We start from the raw sequence: 9,230 nt of genomic DNA on the forward strand, positions 1-9,230 counted from the left end.
CCTGATATTCCTAATACCCTTTACACCCCCCCGCCCCGCCATCCCCTCAGACAAGGAGAAAAGCGGGGTTTCCCTGCTCCTTTCTCCAGCCCGGAGGATGCGCTATCGTCCTTGGGTCTTTCCCACCGTCAGAGGATGCTGAGCTTCTACCCACAGGGAGGAGGTGTGCGGTAATCCATCCCTCCGGAACAGCTTTCACAAGAAATCATCCCTGCGTTTCCACATCCATCTCCGATCAAAGTCTTTTCAGGTGCTGCAGCAGCCTTTTTTTCCCTGCAAGGTTTCTGTCCCTTCCACTCAAATCATTGCCGCCCCCCCCGCCCCGCACACAGCAAACCCAGAACCAGAGAATGACTGGAAAGTGATCCTCATACTTATGAATGACACGCAGCGTTCCTCAAGAGTTTTACTAGGGAAATCACTGCTCTTAGCATCCATCTCCACAGGCGAACCTCTTATTTACTGTGATGATGCTCTGGGGAACCAGAGCAAGCCTACAGAGATCAAGTTTTACATAATTTTCTTAAACAGCCCCCTGTCCCGATTAGTCCTCGATGAACTGGAAAGCACAAATGACAAGTGATGATCAGCTCTCCACAGAGCAAGCCTGAACACTCCCCCCAACTCCCTACAGAGCCAGGCAAAGACATTGTAAGACCCGGACTTCTTTTGCTTTTCCTTTCATTAACTCTTACAGGCCCATCTCCAAATTATGTGTATTTTTCAGTTGTTCTTTTTTTGTTTCTCAGCACTAAGCAGGTGGCCCTTTAATTGCCAGCGTTCATGGAGGACAATGGATCTATGCATCAAAATGGCAGCTATCTCTGTTACTGCTCTGTGTACTGACACTGTATTGTGTATTAACAATGCCAGGCTGCTGTAACCACATATCCTCTAAACATATAAAACAGGACACAAGGACACAACACTCCAGTAAAACTCACATGCAGCTTCATCCGTGCGTAAAGCAAGCCAGGAACTTCAGCTCCATTTGAAGCTTGTTTCAGAAGACAGCCCTTAACTCCGGGAGGCATAGCCAGACACCTCGTTCACCTTGCATTCAGATGACAGTTTCTGCAAACCAACATAACCCAGTTACCTGGCCACCATGGAAAGCAAATCAACACCACAACACCTTCTCTGGTTCCTTAACCTCCCCCTCCCGCATGCCACTTCCATATGAGCCCCATCTCCCCAGGCAGATGCTTCTTCAGAAATCACTAGCCTTGACTGTGGGAAGTCGAGAGCCCGATTCAAAAGACTATGAAGAATTTCACTGGCTCCAAGGCCCCCATGTCCTCCCCCGTCTGTGGGAGGATTCAGCCTGGCCTCAACCTCCTCAGCTGCTCACGAGAAGGAATTTTAGGTGAAACATTTGCCATATAAGCGTTCTCTGCTTCCCCAGGCACATAAATAGCGCTCTCTGGTTATCCTTGTGTAACTGCTCTACTCCAACATTTGCTTGGCTATACTTATCTTGGACATGACAGTGGCAGGGGCAAGTGATAAAAAGATGCTGAATAAAAATAGCCAGCTATTTTAGGTATGAGGTATTCGTACTAAGCACCAGTATCGCACAAGTCCTGTTGATAGCCGGTACAACCACAACTACAGAAGCCTTCTTGCTGCAGAAGAGACAGCTGAGATGAAGCAGTCCTGCACCCCTGCCTCATGTAGCTTCTAATCCATCCCTTGCACCGCAGCAGCAACCACTGGGGCTTCGCGGCTCTTTTTTCTGTGCTGGTTGGCTTATTTATATCTGACTTGTAGGATTTCTCTGAAACGCTCCCTCACCTCAGCATTGTGTGGGCTGATCCCAAAGAACCAAGACATCCTGTATTTGCTGTTGGTAAGAGAAGATGTTACAGCACTGCCGGGCGTGTTTTGCCATCAGTTATATCAGGGTCTATTGGGAACACGCTAATGCCTTCAGATTTGATCAGAATCGAGGTTGCAAAGATTTGCAAGTTCTGCAGGAGGCCACCCAAGACATCTGTGGCAGGAGCAGGGGCAGAACTGGATAGAGTGTATCTAATTCCATCTTCAGCACTAAAGGGTAGGAGTTCAAAACTTGATCCCACAGATCCCTGCCAGTGCTGGAAAACCAGAGAGAATCCAAGCACCTTGCCTGCGGTTAATTAAATCAGCCTGTATTTTCAAAACAATGTCACTTGACATGGACTTTTACAGCCACGTATCAACTGGCATGAGCTTCCCCTCAGACTAGGAAAGAGATGTGGCTGCATTAAGTCAGGATTACAGCAGGCGGTGGCATATTTCACTCAATCGGTTGTGAGTGGCACACCCCAACCTCCCTTCTCAGATGTGTCAGAACTTTGATTGCAGTGATACACACACCTCATAATGTTGTGACAATCTATTGCTCTATGAATAAACAGTATTTACCCTGCTGCATTCTCTCAAATACAAGCGCTCTGAAAAAATAGGCGTTTGGCTCATGCTAGAAGCTAGAACTTCAAAGGATGACAAGCAAGTTTCTGTGTCTGAGCTCCTTCTAAATTGAGAGGAGACTGCTCGGGGAATATGAGGATTGCTCTCCTCTAATTAGATGTGCTAGTGGGATTAGCTTCATTCTTGGATGCCAATTAAGCTTTCATGGGCTGAAAATCCTGCAGCCCATTTCATGAGCAAACTCATCTCTCATTCAGAATGTGCTATGGGGATGGATCTTAAGAGAAAAACACCAATCAAACCTGAAAAGCCAGCACCTCAAGGGACACCATCTATCCAGCTTCACTAACAGCAGTAAAAATCTTTTCAGAGGTCTCTGCATATGTAATGCCGGTTGCAACCTAACGGATAGTGGGGTTGCACAGATGCATAGGCTTTGCTGTCGTTATACATTACCGTATATATATTCACTCAGAGCTCACTAATACCAGCTGTTACAGGGGCTTAGAGCTGGTGCAACATGTAGTTGAACCATGTCCCAGGAATTCAGTTATCATCTTAGTAGCTCTACAGTGAGGCAGGATCAGGTGCCCGGCTCATCTCTTCGTTTGTGTACGGTAACAGACTTCAGAGGAGTTAAAATCCATCGCACACATCCACTGGAGAGGGAACAGGCCAGTGCTCAGCTGGATCTTGTTTGTGCTGCATCCAGACAGAGGGCCTGGCAAAGCAGCAGGGGCAACCCTTCAGTGGTTCCTATGCCTGTATACACCCCAAAATCTTTGCCTGCCTTCAGCCAAAGCCTCTGTGAAAGCCAGCAGCCAGGACCACACTCAGACCTCCTCCTTCTTATTGAGCAAAGACTATTTATCCTGTACCAAGCACCTGCAGTTATGCTGATGAATGGAGCTTGCTTGACGAGCTACGGGAGGATCTGACAAACGACAGGGACAGAGATATCAGGAACAGTGTCTGCCTGAGCTGAATTCATGGGAGAAGAAATGATACTGCTAGTAGATAAGGCAAAACGCTCCTAAGCACGCCCTGCAGCAGCCTGCGCTTGGGTGGATAGGGCTGGTGCAGTTTGTTACTTCTAATGGGCGGTCAGCCTGCACATTTCAGTTTAGCCTCTCTCTCATCCAAAACCCAAAAGTGATAAAAAATGCACCCTCACAGCAGAACTTGAGTCCAATAGGATGCAAATCACCTGAATGCACTGAGATATAAAACCACCTAATTCTGTATTTACACTATAACCAGTTTCCAAGTTCAATCTAAAATAAACATCTTTTGCCTCCCCTGAAATATTTTTGGGTAATTTTCTCCCCAAAAGTTAAACACGCCCGTTACTGCCCGTGGCTTTAGCGCATGGTATCAATGAACTGCCCAGCAAACTGAGCTCCTGCTGAGAGACAGAGGAGCTGCGAAGAGACCCTGTGTGGTACAGATGTGTAATTTCTGCAGCATGAGCAACTATCTTTTTTCCTTTCTATATTTATATAGCACCTCACGTGGTGGGGTTTTGTTCATGCCACGTGCTCTTATGCAGTACAGAAACAACTGCTAGAAACCAACTGGTACTCTTTAGTCTCAAAGACTTTATTCAAAGAAAATCTAAAGAATCTACAGGATACTTCTGCTTCAGAACCAAAAGAACTTTAAAAATTCAGGTCAATTCTTCTTGAATTGTCTTTCTCTGTATTCTTTTAAAAAAGATTTTGCTCACTTGTAACCCTCTTCCCTTCCACACAGGATCCTTCTAGCTCCAGCGGTTTAAAATATGGCTAAAAGACATGTAATAATCATGAAGGGATATGAAAAATATATGCAGAGACTCTGCTGTGGTCTTCTGGAAAAAGCCCTATGCTAGCTGATAAAAATCTTCAGGGCCTCTGGATGCACTCACGGGCTACAGAAGCTGTAAAGGTATCACCAGAATGAAAAAGAAAACCAAACCAAAACCAAACCCAAAGCACAGGTAAGCAAGAGAAGGAAGACCGAGTCTAAACACAACCATTTCCCTGACATCCCAGGTTTTCCACATGAACATCTTCTCATATGCTGCTCACACACACCTACCTCCCTGCCCCAGTCATTCTTCCCTCAGTGTTTATCAGCTCAGATGGGAGAAAACTAGGTTATGATGCAATACAAAAATCAATACATAAATAAAAAGCAGACTTTGGGGCCTACAGAATGAAGCATGGTTTTTCCACACTGTGCTGTCAGCATGATTACCACTAAAAAGTAGTGCCACTTCCTAGGTCCTTCCCTGACATCAACTCGCTGACCTTGCTTGCTCCAGGTAGTAAATGCAACGTAGCTCTCGCAGTTACACTGGTATGGCATCCATGGGAAAGATGACATTGATGTGAAACAACATCCACATTTCGGGCCCTCCTGCAAGAGAAAGTAGGAATTTGCCTAATACTGTTGCACCGCTGGGATTTTTAGTCACAAGTCTCTTCGTATCTGTGCTGCAACTTCTAGCCTTGGTATAAATTCCTGATGTGCTGTCAGAAAATGTTGTGCTGGAGTCCCAGTCAAAACCTGCCACTCCAGATGAACTGATCATCAAGCTAAAATGAGGCTTTGGATTCACGGGAGCCCTTACATGATTACTCATGGCTTTATGAATTTGGCTATGACTAAATCCTCTCCTAGCCTCAGCGGTAATGAAATTGCCTTGCTGACAAACAGGAGCAGCCTCCGCAGCCCCAGATGCCTCCTCCTCTGCAAGGGGGGGAGGTAACAGCACCCCAACACCCTCCTTACCAGAAATGAATCCTGGACAAAGAGCAATAGCACCTTTGAAAGCTGTCAGCATGTCTCCCTCGGCTCAGCTTTCGGACGCTCAGCATCACTGCATGACCGGAGCTCCCAGGCAGCTGATACCCAGAGAGCAGCCTGAGAGCTGTGGGGCATCTCACCCTCTAGCCTGGGCACAGTGGAGCTGCACACCTAGATCCGCCACCTTCCCAAAAAAGCCCCACAAAACAACCCCTGCCCAACCTCCAACATTTTTTTTTAAAGTTTGTGATTAACCACACTGGTAACCTCACCGGTGAAGAAGTTTGGGGCTTGTGCAGTAGACTGTAAAACAGGATGGAAATTTCTTTCAGTAAGCAAAATGCTGACTTAAGCCCTTGTATTTTGAGTGCTGCTTGTCATTAAGCAAAAATGACTTTTACAGTTGCCTTTGCACTGCAAATAATTTCATTTAGGCAATGAAACACCCCCAGTGAAACAGAAACATTCAGTGTTTCTGCCTGCACTTCGTCAACTGTGTACGTTCCATTTAGTATTTACAGACTGGGGCACTAGTCTGGCTTACTTAGTAATTAATTTCTTTAAATATTTATAGCACTTTGACTCTCAGCAAGGGTTCTGTCTGGTAAGAACAATATTGTTCTGTGGTTGATAGTGTCATGGAAATTTCAGAGGCAAATTTCAACTTTGTAAGATAAAAATATATAGATTCTTGCAACAGACCGTAACGATTTCAAAGGAAACTTTTTATTGCTGAACAACATATGCACTGAAAAAAAAAATGCATTATGCCCTTGCACACAATTCCAGAATGAAAAGGCAGTGCTGATCTATTTCATGGCACCAGTATTCACAGAGCAAAATGAATTGCCAAAGAAGTTTTCAACCGCCTCTTTTCAATTGCCACTGGCACTAAAAACAGAAACTCAGCTGCAAAAAGACCCTATGAAAGAGAGAACAAAACCTACAAAATGCAAGAGGAGTTTTCGCCAAGATCTATTCCCACTAGAAAATCCTTTTCTTCTTTTGCACACCCTTATTTTAAGACTTTTAGGCTCTCTGTGTGAACTGCTGTGTGCTTATAAAAAAAGCTTAAGAGGCTTAAGTTTAAAGGCAGCCTTAGGAACTGAAAATACCTGGCAGATACTCCGTCAGTGTAAATTTATCTAGTTCCATTGACTTCAGAGACTGCATTCAAATGATACCAGTTGAGAGCCAGGACCACAGAGCTCATCCCTGGCCTGACATTTTAGGTTTTTCTGTAGACGCATGAGATTTCAGGCATTCTCTTGTCTTGGGTAAGACAATAACTACCCCTATTTGTGATGTAGGGACAATTTTCCAGAGGCAAATGATAGTTATAATTCCTCTGCAAAGTGCCACATGGACAAGGTAGGGCCTGTCAGGGATTTTGCCTTCCTCACACACACCACCCCCTGTTCACTGGACACCACCATCCTTCTGCTCCTGAGTTTTTTCCAGTCTCATCTCCCCCATTACAACTCCAGGGACCTCAGATAACTCAACCCGACAGCAAGGCAGAGGAAGCAGAGGAACCACATTTCAGCACTGACCTGATGTTTTGCAAAACACCTTCCCTGCCACTGCAGCATGCCAGCCAGGAGAGCAATCCCCCCGGGCCTCTGGAAGAGCAGCCACCATAATACGTAAAGCCAGTAGGAATGAGCAGCTGGGAGCGAGAACGATCAGTGGCAAAAAGCCCAACAGACAGCAGCTCTGCAAGCCAAGCAGCAGTAACTGCTTCTCCTTGCAGGAGGAGTGCCCAGAGTTTGGCTCCCCAGGAGTGAAGGCTTTCAAATGCAACCTAAACCTTCCCTCCAACCCTGCAATAACCAAGAAAGCACCCTCTCAAGGATAATCAGAATCTTTGCAGAATAGAAGAGTTATTCTGCAAGAGGCAGAATTAATGACACATGAATCCAATGATTTAGAATGTGACCCCTTTCTCCCCAGGGGTCCCAGCTTGCTCCTGCATCACAGCCTGGCCATCCACCTGCCCCAGTGCCCTGTCCCCACCTCTCTCCCTCTTGTCCCAACCATTTCGGTGCAGTCTGGAGCCGTGCAAGTACTGACCAGCTGATGGGACAGTGCTGAGTGACCGGCTGGCAGGATGGATATGAGCTGACTTACTTAATTGTCTTTCCCTCAGGGAGGCATTAATCTGTGTCTCTCTCCTCTATACCTCTGCCAGTAACATTAATTTAGGTCCTCCTCTTCAAACATGAATGGTCACAAACCTTCTGGCTTTGCCACCTCTGTACAAACAAGCCAGGCAATGCTGGCATACCAAAGCTCCAAGCACAGATGCTACACATGGATCCCATGGCCCCACACTGGGGCCACCACTCTGCCCCTTCTCCAAAGATCTCTCCCTAGTCAGAGAGAGGAGTATGGTCTGGCAGAAACTCACCTCCACACTGCCTGCCCCTCATTCACCATCCCATCCATCTAGCTGGTCTTGACAAGAGGTTTATGACTTTGTGGCTGCTGGAGAGCGGATATCAGGTTCCCATTGCACCCCCTGGAGAGGCACCGATTTTCAAGGAGCAGCACTTACTGCAAGCAGCAGAGGTTCACTGCAGCTGGCACCTGGCAGCCTATGGGCAGGAGCAGGCAGAGAGAAATGGGCATCTTTGCTGACGTTCAAAATCCCATCACACACATCTGCCTCTGCAACTTTCCAGCCAAAAGCCCTTGCAATGTGCTGCAGGCTCCCAGCCAGGGATGTAGAACCAGCACACAGCCTGCCAGGGAATATAGAAAAAAGCTCTTTCAAGATTAAATGTCCTCACAAGGTGGAAACCAGCAGATGCCAAGAGCTATGACCTCTTATCCAGTTGTACTAATGTGGGAACCTGCCACCACTTCCCTCTCCAGACCTTCCAAAGGTGGCCTTGACGAGCTGGGAGGCCAGCTCCCATGGGAAGGGGGTGGTGCCAGCTCTCCCTGGGGTCCTTAGCACCTTTGCTGCCAGTTGTGTTTGTCACTACTGGTCCTCAGGCCTGTCTCTTGATAAAGCCAGTGTAGGACTTCTTGGCACAATCTGTCTGGATTTCCAACCAGCAGCCATGCCTACTCCCTTGGGCTTGGCCCCGTATCTCAGCCTTAAGCAACACCCCAGGGTTTCCTCAGCCATTCTGCTGGCAGCCAGCGCTGGCCACGCTCAGGCAGGAGGCACTCGGGGGTGACTCAGTCCAGCCACTCCACATGAGGTTTGAAAGGCTGAGCAGAAAGCATTTTAAACACTGGGAGGAAAAAAAGGTATGGGCTGGTGTAAGCCTTGACCAAAGGCCCATCTTGTAACCCTGGGGGTGGAGAGGTGATGCAGCAGGAAAAGCAGTAAAAGCGACTCTGAAAGTGACTTCTGCTGCCCTGGACAAGGGGAAGAGCAAGCCATAGTGTGTGGCTTCGCCAGCTCTCACACGAAGCATACTGAGCCTGCAAAGTGTCACGCCCTGGCTTTGGGAAGAGACAGTCCCTGCATGCCTCCTCCTCCTCCATACAGACCCGTGTTGGGTGGCTGCCTCCGGGGGGGATATTTCAGCTCAAACGGGTCAAGTGTTGCAAACTCACACTGGGAACAAAGTCAACAGCATACTTGCGTTCAAGATTAGGAGCACCCGATGCTGCCCAGCCAGCGTGTATGGGTGACTGTCCCACCATGGCCAAGCAGCCCTGAGGACAGCCTGGGACTGCCCCAGCCCACAGGCTACTCTTGGTTGCAGCCTGACGGATATTGCTGCCAAAACCAGCCAATCCCTCCTTCCTAAGTGCATCAGCACCTCCCTCGCCCCCAGCCCCAAAAGGGCAACCATGCAGCAGATCCCTATCATGACCTGCCACCCTCTCCAGGGCCTTGCAAGTGGGCCTGGTTCAGCCTTAATAGCATTAGCAGCCTCATCCCTTGCTTGGAGGACATGTCTGTCCAACATGCCTGCTGCACTCAAACACTGAGCAAGAAGCATCTGAACTTAGCTTCATTTCTTTCTCCTCGTGGCAGGCTGGGTGCTGATGCCCTCCTCTCCTTG

General features: G+C 47.7%; 1 protein-coding gene across 8 annotated transcripts in view; it reads right to left on the reverse strand.

The window, feature by feature from the left end:
- The window catches only part of CHGB (chromogranin B), a 35,025-nt gene that overhangs the window by 10,949 nt on the left and 14,846 nt on the right, over positions 1 to 9,230 (reverse strand). For 2 of the 8 annotated variants that reach the window (XM_035894327.1, XM_035893972.1), the window contains 3 exons: positions 7,613 to 7,946; positions 4,651 to 4,812; positions 945 to 1,074 (listed from right to left, as the gene is read on the reverse strand). The gene's annotated coding sequence lies outside the window, so the exon portion shown is untranslated. The remainder of the gene's footprint in view (positions 1 to 944; positions 1,075 to 4,650; positions 4,813 to 7,612; positions 7,947 to 9,230) is intronic. The other 6 variants (XM_035894063.1, XM_035894029.1, XM_035894147.1 and 3 more) reach the window with 6 other exon arrangements.

Source organism: Egretta garzetta, unplaced genomic scaffold (genome assembly GCF_000687185.1).
Source record: "Egretta garzetta isolate BGI_Z169 unplaced genomic scaffold, ASM68718v1 scaffold360, whole genome shotgun sequence".
NCBI classification, from domain to species: domain Eukaryota; kingdom Metazoa; phylum Chordata; class Aves; order Pelecaniformes; family Ardeidae; genus Egretta; species Egretta garzetta.